Genomic DNA, 22,032 nt, shown 5'->3' on the forward strand with positions numbered 1-22,032 from the left:
GATCGGTAGGAAGTGTTTTCAGCTCTATAGCAGGTTTCTTAGGTCCAGGTATAGGATCGGGAGTTAAAGCTAAGCATTCACTCAGGTGGTCATCTTGATATTCCTCACGCCAGTTGTCATCTTCAAGAATTGGCGGCATAGGAATTCTTAGGATCTCGGTTTCCTTATTTGGTTCGGATTTTATTTCTTTGACACAATCGTCGATTATGTCAGCAGAACAGCATGTGTCAATTATAAAAGGTGCTTTTAGGAATTGGGAAAGGATAAATTCTATTTTCTCTTCTCCTACTTCGAAAGTAAGCTTTCCTCGCTTTACATCTATAATTGCACCAGCGGTTGCTAAAAATGGTCTTCCTAATATGATCGGGATGTTAGAATCTTCTTGGATATCCATAATGATGAAGTCAGTTGGGATGTAGAATTGACCTACACGAACAAGGATATTCTCTAACATTCCTACAGGGTATTTAACTGAACGGTCAGCTAGTTGAAGAGACATTCTCGTTGCTTTAAGCTCACCTAGATTGAGTTTCTTACAGGTCGAAAAAGGCATCAGACTAACACTGGCTCCTAAATCGCACAAGGCTTTCTCTATGATGGTTTTTCCTATTACGCAGGGTATAGAGAAACTACCAGGGTCTTTCAGTTTTGGAGGCATGTTATTTTGGATGATAGCGCTGCATTCAGCGGTAAGTGTTACAGTTTCATTATCCTCGAGTTTCTTTTTGTTTGATAGGATTTCTTTTAGGAATTTAGCGTACGAAGGCATCTCAGTTATGGCTTCTGTGAATGGTATGGTTATGTTTAATTGCTTCAGAAGTTCTACAAATCTTTTAAATTGCGCTTCGGTTTTTGATTTAGCTAATCTCTGAGGGTAAGGAATTGGTGGCTTATAAGGTGGTGGTGGAACGTAAGGTTTCTCTTTTTCAGGTTCCACTTCGTTATTGTTCTCATCAGTCTTAGCAGTTTGTTCGTCAGTTGTTTTCTTTTGGGTTTCCTTTGGCTCTTGTTGTGACATGGGTATGTTTTGAGTTCTAGGATCTATGGGTCCATCGTAATTCGTTCCACTTCGTAGTGTTATTGCGTTCGCATGTCCTTTAGGATTGGGTTGAGGTTGAGCAGGAAACGTGCCAGCAGGGGCAGCAGTAGGTGCTTGTTGTTGAGCTACTTGTGAGATTTGAGTTTCTAGCATTTTGTTATGAGTAGCTAAAGCATCTACTTTGTTCGATAATTGTTTTAGTTGCTCGCTGTTGTGGATGTTTTGGTTCAGGAAGTCTTTATTGGTTTGTTGTTGGGAAGCTATGAAGTTCTCCATCATGATTTCTAGATTCGACTTCCTAGGGGTGTTTTGAGCAGCTACAGGCGCTTTTTGGTAGCCAGGTGGTACAGCAGGTGCTTGTCCAGGCGCGTACAATGCATTGTTGTTCTTATAAGAAAAGTTCGGGTGGTTTTTCCATCCAGGGTTGTACGTGTTAGAATAAGGGTTTCCTTGAGCATAGTTTACTTGATCAGATGGAATTCCAGTCAAGAGTTGACATTCGGCAACTACATGTCCAGTCAATCCACAAATCTCGCAGTTAGGTGTTACATCGGCAGCGGTGGCTGAAGGAGTGATGGTTAAGTTCTCGATCTTTTGAATTAAAGCGTCTACTTTAGTGTTAACGCGGTCTATACCACTTACTTCGTACATTCCTCCTTTGGTTTGGGTTTTCTCTAGAGCAGCTCGTTCTCCACCCCATTGGTAATGGTTTTGTGCCATGTTCTCTATGAGTTTGTATGCTTCATCATGGGGTTTGTCCATTAATGCTCCGCCAGCAGCGGCATCTATAGTCATTTTGGTGTTATATAAGAGACCACCATAGAAAGTATGGATGATCAGCCATGGTTCGAGTCCATGATGAGGGCATATTCTAAGCATGTCCTTGTAACGTTCCCAAGCTTCGAAGAGTGATTCGTTATCTTTCTGGGTAAATCCGTTGATTTGACCTCTAAGCATAGCAGTTTTGCTAGGCGGAAAGTATCTCGCTAAGAATACTCTCTTCAATTCGTCCCATGTAGTTATGGAATTGGAAGGCAGGGATTGAAGCCACGCTCTAGCTCTATCTCTCAAGGATAAAGGAAAGAGACGTAATCGAATAGCTTCGGGACTAACGTTGTTAGCTTTGACAGTGTCGGTGTATTGCACGAACACAGATAAATGGAGGTTAGGGTCGTCTACAGGGCTTCCAGAGAATTGATTCTGTTGAACAGCTTGGACCAGCGAAGGTTTCAGTTCGAAATTGTTTGCCTCAATCGCAGGTGGTGCGATACTTGAATGTGGTTCAGCGCGCGAAGGAGCGGCATAGTCTCTAAGAGGACGAATAGCAGCCATCTCTAACTTCGGGATAATTTGATTGATTTGATCAGTAAAAGTCAATTCCTGATTAATAGGAATTGGTGCTACTTCGGGAAGATTGCGAGCTCGACGTTTGACGTTAATGAAACGTTCGATCTCGTTAATTCGTTGTATTAAATCTCCTCCTTGTGAACGAGTATTTGGCATACAATCGTTCAGAAAGAAAAGGAAGAATTGTCCTAGTCTCTACGGTGTAACAGTGAGTTACGATATCGACTTAAATAGTCCCCGGCAACGGCGCCAAAAACTTGATCGCGACTTTACGTGTCTATAAATCTGATAACTGCAAGTGCACAGTCATGTCGTGTAGTTTTAAAAGATATCGAATCCACAGGGACTATGAATCGATCTACCGTTATCTAAGGTTACTATGTAAAGCTAGGGCTACTAAAATTTCGATTGTTTCTAAGGGAGAGTGATAGTGAGAAATAAAGAATATAATAAAAGACAGGTATCAGTATGTATTTCGTTTAACTTAAGGTAATCCGAAGGTCCATTGGCTTTTGCATAATTTAACAAAAAATCTTTACTAATTAAATTGATTAAAAATCCTCGTCTCAAACTTTCGCTCTGTTGATTCAGATTACTATCCTAATCCTAATGTACGCTTTCTCCATCCCATTAGATTTTAGAAGAGCTTTTTGAAAACAACGCAATTAATAAAATGCCTATTTTATGAGGTTGTTATCTATTTAAATCTCCTAATCTCAAACTTTCGCTCTGTTGACTCGGAACATGCTAATATCCCTAACGTACGCTTTCGCCATCCCATCGGGTGTAAAAACAATTTTTGAAAATAAATAAGTCCCAATTAGTTTTAATACGCTTTCGCCATCCTTAAAACTAATGTCCTATGTCTACTATCCAGTTAAAGATCTCAAACTTTCGCTCTATTGATTTTAACCTTTGACCGTCTTAAGACCTCAAACTTTCGCTCTATTGATTTTAAGACTTACTAATTAAATTAGACATACAAACCAAAAATAAGTGATATTTAATAAAACATAATTAAGCCAATTTATTTCGGATCCCTCGGTTAACTTACTCTACATACCGACACCTTAGTAATTTAGCCAGACATATTAATATGGTTAAACATGCATAAATCGGTTCGGTTCATAATAATAGGCATAGTAAATGGCATACAATATATCATGCAAATTATTATAAATAAAGGCGGTAAATAAAAACCTGAATTAAATAAATGGTAATTGGATCTTCAAGTACTGAACTTCCACCACAGGTTGGCTGGATCGTTCTTCGGAATTTAAACGGACAGAAAAAATAAACAAGGAAATAAAAGCGATAAATCTAACGTAAGGTTAGATCTATAAAAAGTTCACAACAATTTCCAGTGTAGAAATCGTTGTGAGAAAATAAGTGTTTGAATGAAAGCAGAATAAAGAAATACGGTTCGCGGTACAATTTCGGCAGCACTTCGTTGGCAGGAAATCGGACTCTTTAGAAGTGAGGCAGCAGGTTCTATTTATAGGAGAGGTTTTGCTGTGACGTTGCGTGAAAAGTGGGGACTTTGCAGACTGGGTGTGGAGACGTGCGTCTCCGTTTCTTCAGGAAGCGGCCTTGACTGACTTGAGACGTGCGTCTCAAGTGGAGAAGATGTAGGAAGGCTTGGAGACGTGCGTCTCCTTTTGCTGAGGTGACCTTTGGAACGTTGGAGACGTGCGTCTCCACTAGCTTGTGTGGTTTGGGCTGCCTTCCTTCGTGGGCTGGATTGCTTCATTGGGCCTTTAGGTCTTATTTGCACCTCCTTCTCACTTCAGCACCCTTTTTCATCTTTTAGGCATAGATATTGGTCATTTAAGCTCCATTTTCTTTCCTTTTCGCAAATAGTCGTGATTAGAGTGTAAAACCTGAAACAAAGCAAATACTCGCGTAATATCATAATAAATTAACATAATAAATGGAAAATGCTATAAATATCTATGGATTTTAAGCTAAATATAGTCTTGTGCTCAGACGAGATATTGGTTTCGTGAACATTATTGTCGTCATCCTGACTGGCCATGAGTGGAATCTTGAAAAGATGCTTTGATATTTGGTTTCCGGGGAAAGAAAGATGGGGAGAACAGAGTTCCTACTGACAACGCCACTAATCTTACAGGTTAATCAGAACTTGAAGTGGGTCAGAGACTTTGTTCACAATGTTGGAATCAAAGACGATGGGGTGTACCTGCATGGCACTCCAATGTTGGAATCAGAACTTGAAGTGGGCCAAGACTTTGTTCATAATGTTGGAATTAAAGAGGATGAGGTGTACCTGCAAGGCACTCCGATGATAAAGTTAATAAGAATGCAGAGATACGTGGGAGTGTTTTAGGATACGATTTGAATACCCGACCCTCTCAAATGAAAAGGTGTTTATCGTGCCACCAGCGCATGACCATTGGTCCCTATTTTTGGGTTAGGAATCTAGAATCCAGACCCAAAAATAGGTAACTACTAGGAATTTTACGTGAAAGCATGGGTGGGAAGCTCGTGCTCATCATCCTGGAGGGATGCCCTGGCAGAGTAAAAATTAGTCGTTGATGCGGACATAGATGCAGTTGAGGGCAGCAGTGGTTTGGTTGGCCTTAGGGTCAACCGATCACGCGTGCCCTTCCGAAGGGAAGAAGGGAAAAACACCTTTCGTTGCCCGAACATACTGGGCCAAATCTTTTGAACCGTCTTGCACTCAAAAATGGATTAGGCCATGCTCAACCATTAGACATGTCCATAACACAAATTATGTGAATTGTGATGTAAATAAGGAAAGTGAGTAAAAAAGTTGAGGTCATATTGCATAATTGAACATTGATAATGTCAATGGATATGAACACATGAACCTTTGTGATGGGAAATTAACGCACAATAACATGTCAATATGCACCGAATATAAAATTACGATTAATAAACCATGAAATAACTTTTTGTTCATAGTACAAATTATTTAACCTAGAAAACTATAATTTTTTTACTAAAAATATACTCTCCCCCCCCCCCTCTTGTCCTCCTCTATTAATATTTACAATACACTCTAGTGTAAGTTATTTAAAATATGAAAAATACCTGTTTACTTTCTATTAAAAATATATATATTTTTCTTTATGTATCTCATCCTCCTCTATTAATATTTAAAATATGAAATACTCTTTTGTTTTTAGTACAAGTTATTTACAATACAAAAATACATTTTTAATTTTATTTAAAAAATACTCTCTCTCTCTCTCTCTCTCTCTCTCTCTCTCTCTCTCTCTCTCTCTCTCTCTCTCTCTCTCTCTCTCTCTCTCTCTCTCTCTCTCTCTCTCTCTCTCTCTCTCTCTCTCTCTCTCTCTCTCTCTCTCTCTCTCTCTCTCTCTCCTCTGTTAATATTTACAATACGAAAAATGTGAAAGATATTATTTTGTTCATATTACAAGTCATTTAAAATATAAAAATATTTTTTTATATTAAAAATATATTCTTTCTCTCCTCTATTAATATTTATAATACAAAAACACCCAATTTGTCCTCAATACATGTTATTTAAAATTAAAAAAAAAAACACTTTTTTATTTAATATTAAAAAATATTAACTCTCCTCCTCTTCTATTAGTATTTATATTTATAAACGGTATCATAGTAAATTTTACTTTATTTTATTTATCATGTCCATTGTGCATCAAACATTATACAAGACAAAAAAGTTGTCAAGTACTTTAAAGATTTGTATTGTACTATTTTGTCCAGTATTTACCCTTTTGCGAGCGAATTAAACGCACTCAGACAATAAAAATTTAGTAAAATATAAGTTTTTAAGTATGTTATTTTATTTAGATATGATTAGAATTATTTATTAAATTTAATATTTTACACTCTCTGCATTTAGATCTTCGGGTTGACCATGATCAGATTGATAGTTGGAAAAATCTATAGAGTCTCTGATTACAAGAGAATATGACACATCTTTTACAATTGATCATGTGAGAATGTCTCACACCAAATTATGTTTGTGTTGATAGACATGTTGCTAACGATTCTTCTTGCACTAGATTTATTATCTCACTTGAATCTATTGTGTACATTCTTTGAGATAATCCACAATCAATAGGTAACGGCAAGAACATTAAATTAAAAAGGCGATAGTTTGAATTTGCGACAATCTACACTTTAAGGATATTGAAATCATGGTCACTAGACTACTTAAAAGAAGAAAAAAAACTAAAGTTCATATGGGCTATCTTTACGTGGTGTGTAGGGGTGGGAATAGGTTGGGATGAGCTAGGCTTTGCCAAGCCTGAACCTGGCCTGTCAAAAATTTCAAAGCCTAAGTCTGGCCTATGGCCTATCAAAGGCTTATTTTTAGGCCTAAGCCTGGCCTTTTCGAATACATGTTTGGCCTAAGAGCCTACATAAAAGCCTATTTTATTTGAGCATTTGTAAATAAGAAATTTAACTAATGTTTAAATGGACTAACAAATTAAAAGATCAACTTGACTAAATGCTTATTTGCGTTGACTTATTCAAGTTTACCTATTAACCTAAGTTTTTTGATACTATTTGTTTGAGAGAACTTAAGAAAACAACTTATGACATTGTTCATAAAGTTTTTGCAGTTAATTTCCATTCGCTCATTTAAATGACTAAGCTTGATTTTTGTATTTTAATTCAAAGTATGAATAAAATTTTATAATAATAATTAAATTATTCATATATATTTAAATAGTTCAACCTACTAGGTTTAAAAGACTTTTTGTATGACCTGTGGCCTAGCCTTTTTAGCTAAATATGCTTTTAAAAAAGCCTAGGTCTTTTCTATTTGAAAAAAAAGCTTGGCCTGGCCTGAGCCTATGTAGGCTAGGCCGTATGCCCCTGTTAGTCGGTCTGGCCTATTTCCACCCCTAGTGGTGTGTGAATCAAACTATTTATTTGCTTAGAAATTCATCAGTGATGATTTCAATTCTCTTCATCTTGCTTCAATCATATCTCACATTTGATATAAGATGATTGTACTTCCAACATATTTATTGTGAAAGAAACATATTGGTAGACCAGTCCTTTCAAGCATGGAGTTGTATCACATTCTCACCTTCATAGTTGGCTTTATTATCACACTAAGCTTGCAAACAACATTCTCGCATATACTACGGGAGGCATGGTTGTCAAAATTATGTGCTTACTAGTAAAATCACCCTATTTTACATGTGAATGTGTGAAGTTTATGCTAAATCAAATTTAAAAAGTTTTATTTAGTAAAATTGAAGTCCACCCCAATTATGTGTGTGTGTGTGTTTTGTATGTGTGTGTGTTTTGTATGTGTGTGTGTGTGTGAGAGAGAGAGAGAGAGAGAGAGTATTTATCTTTCTTGTATCAAACTCAGACCTTCAAGAGAGAGAATATGTATCTTTCTTATATCAAACTCCGACCTTTAACACTCATTATTCCTCCTCAAATCTACCAATTTCAATGCCTAAAACTCATCTTCTTCCTCCAACATATGTCGTTTAAAACTCGCCTTCAACTCTTCTTCATCATCAAAATGCACATGTAGCTAGGTTTTATTTCCTATAAGTTTTACTTTTTGTTTTACTTGTATTGGACCCCATGTGCAACCCACTATATTAATTTCATATTCGAGGATTTTGAGAAAGATTTAGTTGTTTATCCGATCATTATAAACAATTCAAGAAATTTCATTACCTATATTTATTCTAGAATGATGTTGGTTACAATGGTGAGGAAGTTCACAAACATGAAGGGTTTGATTAGGCAGGGTGTTCCTATGCGGTAAAAAGGCTTTAAAAGACCTTTATATTATATGGTACTACAAACATTTGAGTAATCCAAGCCCAATACCATAACCTCAAGGATATATAAGCTTAGCATTATCAACACTTTATTGTTGGATCTTCGAGAATAGTCTTCTAATGGACCATCATTTCAGGCAAAAGTTAGGAAAGATAAAGGTGTGCAAGAAATCTTAACCATGGTCGAGCCTTACATGATCTTGGAAGAGAAAATTTCTACATGTTTTGATAATCATGCCTCCGCCGATTCTCATTCTAGTCGCCCCGTTGGGAAGGAATCCCATTGGCGTAGGGATGACTCTGACCCGAGAGTGCTAGAAAAGTAAAACAAGTACACTTTTGTGATGCTCTCCAGTGAGAAGATTTACCAAGACTGTATAAATATTGAATTTCGAAAATCGTGAGTCTGACTCTCATACCCCATCAAAGAGACATCTTGGACAAACAAGTCAAAATATTGTCACTTCCATAGAAGCCATGATCATAATACTAATTAGTGTATCTAGTTGAAATATACCATCGAAGAGCTTACAAAGAGGGGTTGGCTAGTTGAATATATGAAAAGAGGAAAGAGGAATAGAGAGGAGGCACATAAAGGTAAGTATTCCTCGAATATCGCAATGTTCTGGACAAGTGGAGAAAGGAAAGAGGCAAGCAAATACAACCACCCATACATTGTTTCCATAACCGGAGGAGCACCATGGACAAACCTCCCTGTTAAAAAAAGATTTGGTTATGCATTCAATCTTTAAGTTTTGATGATAACAATACATATATTTGTTATGTATCAATTTTGTACTCTAATAGTTTCTTAAGTGTGCAGATTTACTATTTAGGTTAATAAAATTGTTGTCCAAATAATCATCAGAATCAGCATAACACACATTAGAAGAACTATTCATCTCAATTATGAAGCTACATCAGCAGTTCTGAAGAATGTTGAATGGCTCATCAAATAAAGGATTTACAAATGTTCTAAAACTAAGCAACTCTTTAAGATCAGAAATCAAGATTTCAAGCTCAGATAAGCTTTTGTTTCCAGCTCAAAAATCAAGAACGTGTCGTTCAGATAAGCTGCCACTTTCAACTCTGAACACTTCACTTTGACTCTAAAGAATATTTTCTCTTGGGATGTCTACGTTACTTGATCTCTTCCACGCTTTCTCTACTTCAGAATAGAACTACATCTCAAAAAGAATGATATGATAACTTGCAATAGAAGCAATATGGTTCAACATTACATCAATTTTATCCAACTACTGCAAGACATAACGTACGAACCCGATTTTGGTGTGCTCTTTGTCCCCCATGATCTTTTTGGAGCCGTTACATCAAGCTACAAGGAAAGATACACTTGTCCTTCTCAACGGTCATCTCCAAGGGACTATATATATATGAGACACTCTCTTTTGAAGAAGTTGCGCATTCACAAGTCGTTAATCAACACGCTGAACATTCACAAGCTATATTTTCGAACTCAACAAATAAACTTCAAAGAAAAGAGATAGAAATATCTTAGAGAAATTGTACTAAATACTCCATTGTGAGAAATCTAGTTTCTAAGAATCTCTAAAACATAAGAGTTGTTGCTCATTAGATTGTGTTAACATTTGTGCTTAAGAGTTTATGTTTCAATATGTTTTTTAGAAGCAAAATCTTGTAAATATTATCATTTGTAAATCTGTTGAGATTTGTATTCTTCAAGTGACTAGGTTGTTAGTCTGTATACTTGAGAGGGCTAAGGTGTCTTTATAGACTCTTAGAGGTTGTTTGTAATATTTCAATATTAGTGAATTAAGTCCTTTTCTAAGGCAAAATCACCTTGACGGGTGGACAAGATTAGCCTTTTCTAAGATGAACTTGTATAACCAAACGTGTTCTTATTCTTCTCCCTCTTAACTATCTCATTTATTTTTGTGAATAGTATTTTTAAGAAGAACAGTTTTTAGAAAATCCAATTCAAACCCCTTTTCTTGTGTTTTTCTCTACCTTCACTCCCGTCCAAAGGTACTATGTAGAGAAAATGAAGGATAGAAAAACACTTAGAAAGGGGGGGTTTGAATAAGTGTAGCTTTAAAAACTTGACAGATAAAAATAAATTGCACAGTTATTTTTATCCTGGTTCGTTGTTAACTAAACTACTCCAGTCCACCCCCGCAGAGATGATTTACCTCAACTGAGGATTTAATCCACTAATCGCACGGATTACAATGGTTCTCCACTTAGTCAGCAACTAAGTCTTCCAGAGTCTTCTGATCACACACTGATCACTCCAGGAACAACTGCTTAGATACCCTCTAAGACTTTTCTAGAGTATACTGATCCACACGATCACTCTAGTTACAACCTGCTTAGATAACTTCTAAGACTTCCTAGAGTATTCTGATCCACACGATCACTCTAGTTCCTTACAACTTAATGTAATCAATTCTAAGAGTATTACAAATGCTTCTTAAAAGCGATAATCACAAACTGTGATATTTCTCTTAATCGTTTAAGCTTAATCTCACTAATATATTACAACAGCAATGTAGTGAGCTTTGATGAAGATGAAGATTCTGAGCTTTGAGTTTAACAGCGTTTCAGCAAGTCTTTTTGAATAATCTTGTTTAGGATCGTTAACCTTGCTTCTCATCAGAACTTCATATTTATAGGCGTTGGAGAAGATGACTGTTGAGTGCATTTAATGCTTTGCGTGTTCCGTACAGCATCGCATTTAATGTTATACGCTTTTGTCAACTACCTCGAGCCTTGTTCACGCTGTGTCTACTGACGTAGCCTTTAGTAGCTTTTAACGTTCCTTTTGTCAGTCAGCGTAGCTTGCCACTTGTACTTCCTTCTGATCTGATGTTTGTGAATACAACGTTTGAATATCATCAGAGTCAAACAGCTTGGTGCATAGCATCTTCTGATCTTCTGACCTTGAAGTGCTTCTGAGCGTGATACCATCAGAACTTCAGTGCTTCTGTTCTCTTGTTCTTCTGATGCTTCCATAGACCCATGTTCTGATTCTGCTTCGACCATCTTCTGATGTCTTGCCAGACCATGTTCTGATGTTGCATGCTGAACCCTTTGAGACAAAGCTTCTGAGCGCTGAATTATGCGTACTCTTTATATATATTTCCTGAAAAGGAAATTGCATTGGATTAGAGTACCATATTATCTTAAGCAAAATTCATATTATTGTTATCATCAAAACTAAGATAATTGATCAGAACAAATCTTGTTCTAACAATCTCCCCCTTTTTGATGATGACAAAAACATATATAAATGATATGAATTTGCGATCAGAAAGAACAGACGGCAAAAGACAAATTACACAGCTATAGCATAAGCATATGAATATGTCTCCCCCTGAGATTAACAATCTCCCCCTGAGATAAATAATCTCCCCCTGAAATAAATACTCGAAGAACTTTAAAAGACTTCCCTGATTATTTCGGTAGAGACGATCATATAAGCTTCTGTCTTCAGAGAATTCCTAGCTTCTGACTTCTGCTTCCATTGGACAGCTTCAGAACTAGAATTTCTTTAGATTCCTAGAACACTCACAGCTTCTGATTCCTGCTTCCATCTAGGACAGCTTCAGAACTTGAATTTCAATGATCTTTAGAACATTCACAGCTTCTGATTTCTGCTTCCCTCGGATAGCTTCAGAGCTTTGAATTTCTACCAACATCACTTCATGCTAGATTTGTATCAGAACATAGTTGAATGTACCAGAGCATCATCTGAGCATCTCTACATCCTGAAATGTTACAGAACAAAAACTAAACGACAAAGGTCAGCATGAACGAGTTAGAACATAAAATGTATATTCGAACACATTATATGTATCAGAGCCATATAGGCTAAAATAATGTATCAGAGCAAATAGAATTTTGTCAGAACAAATAGACAAATATGGATCAAATTCTATTATCAGTGCTTCTGATCTCTGAAGCTTGATAGCACTCGGCTTGCTTCAGTTTCCATGGTTTTGCTTCTTGTGTTTGCTTTGAAGATTCTCTTCACTTCTTTATACCTGCAAAACACTTAAACCATATAGAACTTGCAGTTCTTGTTAGTGAATGTGTGGGAGCTGTACCCAGCAACTGATAGATTAATCAAATCATTTATCATTTATCTTCTCCCCCTTTTTGTCATAACATCAAAAAGAATAATTCAAAAGATTCAGATGAATAAAACGACAAATAAAAAGTACTGGAATGTAAAAACAAAGAAACTTCATTGATAATCAAACGAAGGATTACAGGAGAGGAATGCAGGAAAACAGATGCAACAAGGAAAGAAAACTACAAAGACCAAAAGACTAAGATCCTAGCCTACGCAAAATCCGCGCCAGAACATCATGAATCCCGTCAGTGCTTGTAGCTTGCCTTGTCATGAAGGAGCGAAACTCAGCATTGGCTGCTTCTTGCGCGTCCAAGCGAGAAGCCAGCATAGCTTGATTCTGATGAAGAGTTTCCAAGGTCTCCATCAGAGCTGAGGTTTCACCAGAAGAAGAGGCACCAGTATTTCTGCCAAAAGGGACAGCAATCTCAGCAGGGTGATCTTCTGGGAGATCTTCAGCTTGTGCATCTTCCATTTCCTCATCTGAGTCTGACTCAGAAGTAGCCTTAGCATATTCTGGTTCAGGCAGCTCAGAAGTTCCATCTTCCAACGCTTGAAGAATAGCTGCTAGGTTTGTTGGAGGAGTAGGACCAGCAACTTCAGCACGATAAACCACTACTGGAAAGACCATGTGAGGTGCTTTTTCAGAAGGGTTCATTCTGAACCAGTTGAACAGCCACTGAAAATCTCCAGTCAGCACAGGAAACCATGGTCTCCACACCACGATGTCTCTGCAGAGATTTTCTTCTTCCAACTCATCTGCTGGTATCTTCCTTTCAAGAACACTTCTGTTCCTGATGAGATGGTGATGGCTGCTCTCACCAACTTCCAACCGGAGACCACGAACACCAGGAGCTTCAGACATAATCCTTCTCTGAGTGTCTGTAGCCTTATCCAGAAAATCCTGACGAAAGGTATTCCAAAGGTTGTTTGTAGCATACTCATCCAGATGATTAAGGTGAGCAGCACCTAGAATCTCCAACCAGCCATTTACATCAGAATGTAAAAGCTCCAGATATGATTGAGTGGTAGGGGTTGGAGGGTTGACGGTGAACCTGGAGTCGGGAAGAACGACACTATAGGGATTAGGTGTTCTGGTGGGAAAAGGGTGTGAGAGAGATGAAGAAATATCTGATGGAAGGGTTGAAGGAGAGGAGATATCAGATGGTGAAGAAGGTGGTTCCGAGAGGATGAATGAGGAGGAAAAGGTGGTGGAGGTCTTTGAAGAGGGAGGTGATTGAGGGGTACCGTCAAGGGGTTGATACACTTTGAGAGGGTCATAGGTGATCCTTACTCTTTTTGGTTTGGTTTCTGGTTCAGCAGTTGCCTTTCTCTTTTGTTTCCGATCATTATCTTGATTCCCAGAGCTTGACGATGGATTCATGATGAAGTTGCAGATATTGGAAACTGCTAGGGTTTATGATATGAATGTAAAGAGAGAGAACGAAAAAGAAACTGTATGCAAAGTGAGAGAAATATAAGAGGGAAAAGAAACGTTTGAAGAATATAAAAAGAAAACTGAAAGGGAGTTAATGATGAAAAGCATTTAATGTTACGTGACATGAGGAGAGATAATAAAGACAAAAGACGTGATTTGCACAGTTACCTAAGTAGACGTCCCCTCAACTGCACGCACGCTTGTCCAGGAGTAGTGAACACGTGTTTACCATCTGGATTGCCAGTTACAGCTGTTTTGCTTTTAAAGAGATTCTGAATCAACTTAGACAATGAAACGTTAGTAGTAACTGAATCACAATTTCTAGTTGATTTTAATCAGAACATCTTAAGAAAAAGATTTCATTTCAGAAGATACCCATATATAAGAACTTCTCATCTTCTAATTTTGGGCTTGTTTCTAGAGACTCATTTTGTACCAATTATATTGAATCCATCTGGTCTAGGAACAAGATCCCAAACATCATTCCTTGTAAACTGATTCAATTCTTCTTGCATAGCAATTATCCAGTCTGGATCTTCTAGAGCATGATCAACAGAAGTTGGCTCGATCAAAGATACAAGACCTAATTGACAATCTGCATTGTTCTTAAGGAATGCTCTTGTTCTGATTGGATCATCCTTCTTTCCAAGAATGACATCTTCTGAATGACCAGAGATGAGTCTGGATGATCTTCTGACAGATGGTACTTCAGAAATGCTTAGATTCTCCAGAGAAGCTGATACTTGATCTTCAGATTCTTTGCTTCTGAGAAGCTCTGCTTCTGATGCTTTGCTTCTTGGCTCAACAACTTCTGATATATCAATATCACAATCTGCAAAATTTTCAAACTGCTTTGGTTTTTCAGAACCAAGCTTATCATCAAACCTGATATTGATTGATTCTTCTACAATCAATGTTTCAGTATTGTATACTCTGTAGCCTTTTGAGCGTTCAGAATATCCAAGAAGGAAACATTTTTGATCTTTGGAATCAAACTTACCAAGATGATCTTTAGTGTTCAGAATAAAGCATACACATCCAAAAGGATGGAAATATGAAATGTTGGGCTTTCTATTCTTCCACAATTCATAGGGAGTCTTATTTAGAATAGGTCTGATAGAGATTCTATTCTGAATATAGCATGCAGTGTTTATTGCTTCTGCCCAGAAATGCTTAGCCATATTGGTTTCATTGATCATGGTTCTGGCCATTTCTTGTAGAGTCCTATTCTTTCGTTCTACAACTCCATTTTGCTGTGGAGTTCTAGGACAAGAGAAATCATGGGCAATACCATTCTCTTTGAAGAATTCTTCAAAGGATCTGTTTTCAAATTCACCACCATGATCACTTCTGACCTTTATGATTTTACACTCTTTTTCAGATTGAATCTGAATGCAGAAATCAAAGAACACTGAATGAGTCTCATCCTTGTGTTTCAAGAATTTTACCCATGTCCAGCGGCTATAATCATCTACGATGACTAATCCATATTTCTTCCCTCTGACAGATGCTGTTTTGACTGGGCCAAACAGATCAATGTGCAAGAGTTCTAATGGCCTTGAGGTAGAAACAACATTCTTGGACTTGAATGCAGGTTTGGAGAACTTGTCCTTCTGACATGCTTCACAAAGAGCATCTGATTTGAATTTCAGATTAGGGAGTCCTCTGACCAGATTCAGTTTGTTAATCTGAGAAATCTTTCTCAAACTAGCATGACCTAATCTTCTGTGCCAGACCCACTGCTCTTCAGAAACAGACATAAGACAAGTCACCTTCTGACTCATAAGATCTTGCAGATCTGTCTTATAAATGTTGTTCTTCCTCTTGCCTGTAAATAGGATTGAGCCATCCTTCTGATTTACAGCCTTGCAAGACTCTTGATTAAAGATTATATCATAACCATTGTCACTCAATTGACTGATAGATAAGAGGTTATGTGTTAATCCTTCTACAAGAAGTACATTAGAAATGGAAGGAGAGTTACCAGACTTTATAGTTCCAGAGCCAATTATCTTGCCCTTCTGATCTCCTCCAAACTTGACTTCTCCTCCAGACTTAAACACCAGGTCTTGGAACATAGACCTTCTTCCTGTCATGTGTCGTGAGCATCCAGAGTCCAGGTACCATGACATGTTGTGCTTTGTCCTTTTTGCAGTCAAGGATATCTGCAATAGGAATAATCTTATCCTTAGGTACCCACATCTTTTTGGGTCCTTTCTTGTTAGATTTTCTCAAGTTCTGATTGAACTTGGGTTTAACATTGTAAGCAATAGGAGGAACAGCATGATAATTTTTAATGTGAGTTTCATGATATTTCCTAGGTTGTGTCACATGCTTTTGGGTGTGTGTTATGTGAAAACTTTGAGCATGTGAAGTGTGCCTAATATCATGGGAGTGGCCATACTTGAACTGATCATACAATGGCTTGTATGTGAATTTCATTTCATCAACAGGTTCAAATTTGTATGGGGTTTCACCCTCAAAACCAATGCCAACTCTTTTGTTTCCAGACACAGCATATATCATAGAAGCTAGCTGACTTCTGCCAATACTTCTAGATAAGAACTTCCTGAAACTTAAATCATATTCTTTCAGAATATGGTTTAGACTAGGAGTGGATTGTTCTGAATCAGAAGGAGATCCAACATTATTGGATAATTTTAAAAGTTTTTCTTTTAATTCAGAATTCTCCAACTCAAGCTTCTTTGTTTCAAATTCAAATAGCTTTTTCAGCTTTTTGTATTTGAGACTAATCTGAGACTTGAGTTCCAGAAGTTCAGTTAGACCGGAAACTAACTCATCTCTAGTAAGTTCAGAAAATACCTCTTCAGAATCTGATTCTGATGTAGATTCTGATCCGTCATCTTCTGTCGCCATCAGCGCATAGTTGGCCTGCTCGTCTTCAGAGTCTGAATCATCTTCTGACTCATCCCAGGTTGCCATAAGACTTTTCTTCTTATGAAACTTCTTCTTGGGATTTTCCTTCTGAAGTTTTGGACATTCATTCTTGAAGTGTCCAGGCTCATTGCATTCATAGCACATGACCTTCTTCTTGTCAAATCTTCTGTCATCGGAAGATTCTCCACGTTCAAATTTCTTTGAACTTCTGAAGCCTCTGAACTTCCTTTGCTTGGTCTTCCAGAGTTGATTTAGCCTTCTGGAGATCAAGGACAGTTCATCTTCTTCTTCAGATTCTGATTCTTCAGGATCTTCTTCTCTAGCCTGAAAAGCGTTAGTGCATTTCTTGATATTGGATTTTAATGCAATAGACTTACCTTTCTTTTGAGGCTCATTTGCGTCCAGCTCTATTTCATGACTTCTCAAGGCACTGATAAGCTCTTCCAGAGAAACTTCATTCAGATTCTTTGCAATCTTGAATGCAGTCACCATAGGACCCCATCTTCTGGGTAAGCTTCTGATGATCTTCTTTACGTGATCAGCCTTGGTGTATCCCTTGTCAAGAACTCTCAATCCAGCAGTAAGAGTTTGAAATCTTGAAAACATCTTTTCAATGTCTTCATCATCCTCCATCTTGAAGGCTTCATACTTCTGGATTAAAGCTAGAGCTTTAGTCTCTTTGACTTGAGCATTTCCTTCATGAGTCATTTTCAAGGACTCATATATGTCATAGGTCGTTTCCCTGTTAGATATCTTCTCATACTCAGCATGAGAGATAGCATTCAGCAAAACAGTTCTGCATTTATGATGATTCCTGAAAAGCTTCTTCTGATCATCATTCATTTCTTGCCTTGTCAGCTTTACGCCTCTGGCATTTACTGGATGTTTGTAACCATCCATCAGAAGATCCCATAGATCACCATCTAGACCAAGAAAGTAACTTTCCAGTTTATCTTTCCAGTATTCAAAGTTTTCACCATCAAATACCGGCGGTCTAGTATAACCATTGTTACCGTTGTATTGCTCAGCAGAGCCAGATGTAGATGCAGGTGTAGACTTTTCACTTTCATCAACCATCTTTTACTGAAGCGTTTTTCTCTTCCTGAATCTTTTCTAAACACGGTTAAGTGCTTGCACCTTAGAACCGGCTCTCTGATACCAATTGAAGGATAGAAAAACACTTAGAAAGGGGGGGTTTGAATAAGTGTAGCTTTAAAAACTTGACAGATAAAAATAAATTGCACAGTTATTTTTATCCTGGTTCGTTGTTAACTAAACTACTCCAGTCCACCCCCGCAGAGATGATTTACCTCAACTGAGGATTTAATCCACTAATCGCACGGATTACAATGGTTCTCCACTTAGTCAGCAACTAAGTCTTCCAGAGTCTTCTGATCACACACTGATCACTCCAGGAACAACTGCTTAGATACCCTCTAAGACTTTTCTAGAGTATACTGATCCACACGATCACTCTAGTTACAACCTGCTTAGATAACTTCTAAGACTTCCTAGAGTATTCTGATCCACACGATCACTCTAGTTCCTTACAACTTAATGTAATCAATTCTAAGAGTATTACAAATGCTTCTTAAAAGCGATAATCACAAACTGTGATATTTCTCTTAATCGTTTAAGCTTAATCTCACTAATATATTACAACAGCAATGTAGTGAGCTTTGATGAAGATGAAGATTCTGAGCTTTGAGTTTAACAGCGTTTCAGCAAGTCTTTTTGAATAATCTTGTTTAGGATCGTTAACCTTGCTTCTCATCAGAACTTCATATTTATAGGCGTTGGAGAAGATGACCGTTGAGTGCATTTAATGCTTTGCGTGTTCCGTACAGCATCGCATTTAATGTTATACGCTTTTGTCAACTACCTCGAGCCTTGTTCACGCTGTGTCTACTGACGTAGCCTTTAGTAGCTTTTAACGTTCCTTTTGTCAGTCAGCGTAGCTTGCCACTTGTACTTCCTTCTGATCTGATGTTTGTGAATACAACGTTTGAATATCATCAGAGTCAAACAGCTTGGTGCATAGCATCTTCTGATCTTCTGACCTTGAAGTGCTTCTGAGCGTGATACCATCAGAACTTCAGTGCTTCTGTTCTCTTGTTCTTCTGATGCTTCCATAGACCCATGTTCTGATTCTGCTTCGACCATCTTCTGATGTCTTGCCAGACCATGTTCTGATGTTGCATGCTGAACCCTTTGAGACAAAGCTTCTGAGCGCTGAATTATGCGTACTCTTTATATATATTTCCTGAAAAGGAAATTGCATTGGATTAGAGTACCATATTATCTTAAGCAAAATTCATATTATTGTTATCATCAAAACTAAGATAATTGATCAGAACAAATCTTGTTCTAACAGAAAAATCACAGAGATGATGGCTATCTACCACGCGGAGAGCAGCATATCAGCAAAAATCTGGGGTTTTCATATGTTGGGACTCCGAGACTCGTAAAAAATTGGAGGCATTGCCAACGAAAATTTTCCCCTCGTGATCATTACTATAGTTAGGAATTTTGACGTATCTCGGATCCTCATCGATGGTAGCAGTTCCTGTGAGGTCATGTACTCGAAGTTGTTCAAAAAATGGACTTGAATCGAATTAGCTTGCTATGATATGAAGGTTTAGATCTCCAAGAATTCAACGAGACCACAATCGTTCCTAGGGATATAAGGAACTAATATTTTATGTTGGCAATGAAGAGAACATCAGAGTGATAAACTTTAAATTTCTTGTTGTTCCTTGCAGGAATTTTACAATTGTATCTTGGGACGACCCTTTACAGCCATGCTAGACGCCGTTGCCTTGTTGATCCACCTTAAGCTTAAATACCACAACCTATAGGGAGAACCGGCGACAATCAATGTCAATTTGGAGGGAGTAAAAATAATATACTTGGCTCTCCAAAAAGAGTATGGAGAAGGCATGGCCATGAAGCTCGACGTCATTTCCCTCGTTGGGAAACTCAACAAGATGAGAATTCGTCCTCCAAAAGTGGTTGAATAGGCCATAAAGAGCAAATAAATAAGCATCCACCATCCCACATGGTTGTGTTTCCTATTCTTCATTCATACCATATGTTATGTTTAAACAATTTATTGTTTGTATGCATATATCTCCATTAATAGCAAGATAAAGTGATATTTTCTAAGAAACTCTTTTCCTTATGACTATGCATAGCAACAGGAAATTCGGGGTACGACCAAAGATATTGATGCCCGATACATATAAAGTTAAGGGTATTATCGGAAATTATTTGTACGTTTAGCTAAAGAAATCAATTTCACATATAAATTCAAGGGTGCTGACTGAGACACTTTGCACGTCTAGCTAAAGCAATCAATTCCCCACATAAAGTCAAGGTTGTAGTCAGAGACGCTTTGTGCGTCCGTCTAAAGCAATCAATTTCCCATATAAAGTCAGGGGTGATGTCGAAGATGCTTTGTACATCCGACTAAAACAATCAATTCCCCTCATAAAGTCAGGGGTGTTGTTGGAAACGCTTTGTATGTTTGACTAAAGTAATCAATACCTCACAGGAAGTAATGACCCTCCCCTGTCTGGCAACTAGCCACTTTGAATACTATAGTAGGTTAACCACACGTTTACCTCTGATCGGGTTTTCATCTGGTATGGAAAAGGGGAACCGAACGTTGATCGGGAACGACCCTAGTAACGTCCAATAAACTTCGAGGGAAGACCTCACAAATTCATAAAGATCCCGAATTGTGCACTCAGTATCTGTCGAATACCTCAAAATAGGTACCAAAATAATAATAAACTTGTATTCATGCTTTCATTGTCATCACGACTTCCTATAAACTTTGAGGGAATACCACGCAAGTTCATAAAGACTCGGAGTTGTGTACCCGAGATCGTGACAAATGCCTTAAAACGATAACGTCTAATTAACTTCGAGGGAAGACCTCGTAAATTCCCTAAAATCTGAAGTCAAGTACTCAGGATTATACAAAAACATCTTAAATAGGTAACAAAGGCATTTCATTCAATAAGAATGTATTTCCTACATAATTTTCCATTATGAAGTATTATCACATAAGTACTATAAAAAAAAGTTGGACAAGGACCACATCAGACCTACTTCCGTAGAGAAATGAGCTTCTCATCTCTGACAACTTAATTCGGTTGAATTCGCTTCTTTGAAAGGTTCAAAGGATGGTGAAAATACTCTATTTGATCCAAATCATTTTCAAATGTCTATGAAATCGCCTCAAGGGTGGAACTCATACAGTTAGCCAACTGTTGGATTAACAAAGCATTTTAAGGGAGTAAGAGCTCTAATTCCTTTTGAGCAGTCCCCACATTTCTTCGAACAATAGACTTAGCTTGGTTTTTCATTGCCACTATCCTTAGTACCTGAGCCACCTGGTTGAAAAGAGAAACAACGAGCTTTTAGGGAAGCAAAAAATTCTTCACCCCAAAGAGATAGTTAGAGCTTTCTTTGCAGCCAAGGACTAGAGCAAGTGAAGCACGCTGGTATACCTGACCAATTTTACCATTTCTTCCTCTAGAACAGTCTCAGAAAGTCTATCCAAGTAAGCGCAGTCTACATCAAAAGAAGGGGGTTGACGACCTTGAATAGAGCTAGAGTCGGATCCCATTAGTAAAGAACGAGCAGTATGACCAAGGGCATTTAATGAAGTCGACAAGTTCTCAGCATCAATATTATTTTTGACCAGCCATACTCCCCGGCTTAGAAGTTGGAACTGCTCTTCCTTATCGGAGCATTATGCGTAATAACGAATAAACATATACATCAGACGCATGCAGATTAAAAATACCATAAAACTCAAAAAGTTCAAAGCTTATCAAAAATAGTTTTTCTCTTCCCCCGATAGTGAGCTTTTATCAACAGCTAGACATCAATGAGATGCTTTAAACGTTTCTTATCAACCTCTATCACCGGAGTAGCTCCCCTTACATATCCCATATTATTGATAAACTTAACAAACTGACCTTTTTGATACCGAGCCTCTTCAAAAATATTTTTTTCATTATATATGAAAAAGTTATTCCCTAAAAGAAAGTGACCCTCGATCCAATACTTAGAGAACATGTCGACACATTTGCCTTCCAATTTGTTACTGTTGTGAAAAATGATAACAATAACAAAGTATAATGGGGAATTAGAGAGGAGAAGAAGAACACAAGAATTGGTTATAACTGCTATTCTTTCACTTTCTCTTAAAACAAGATTACAAGTTTACAAGAATAACAAATAACATCTCTCACCCTAAATTAGGATTTGCAGCTTAGCAATGATGAGAGACTAGTATGTTATTTATAATAAAACCTAACATACTAACTAATGGGCTTTTTCAGCAAGGCCCATTACACAAGCCAACTTAATAAACAAGCTAACTTAACAA

General features: G+C 37.6%; 1 non-coding gene across 1 annotated transcript; it reads left to right on the forward strand.

Moving 5' to 3' along the window:
• Window positions 1–1,889: 1,889 nt before the first annotated feature.
• Window positions 1,890–1,996, forward strand: LOC131654305 (small nucleolar RNA R71). Its single transcript, XR_009299346.1, has one exon. It is a non-coding gene; the product is annotated as a small nucleolar RNA R71 (small nucleolar RNA).
• Window positions 1,997–22,032: the final 20,036 nt, after the last annotated feature.

Source organism: Vicia villosa, linkage group LG2, assembly GCF_029867415.1.
Source record: "Vicia villosa cultivar HV-30 ecotype Madison, WI linkage group LG2, Vvil1.0, whole genome shotgun sequence".
Taxonomy (NCBI): domain Eukaryota; kingdom Viridiplantae; phylum Streptophyta; class Magnoliopsida; order Fabales; family Fabaceae; genus Vicia; species Vicia villosa.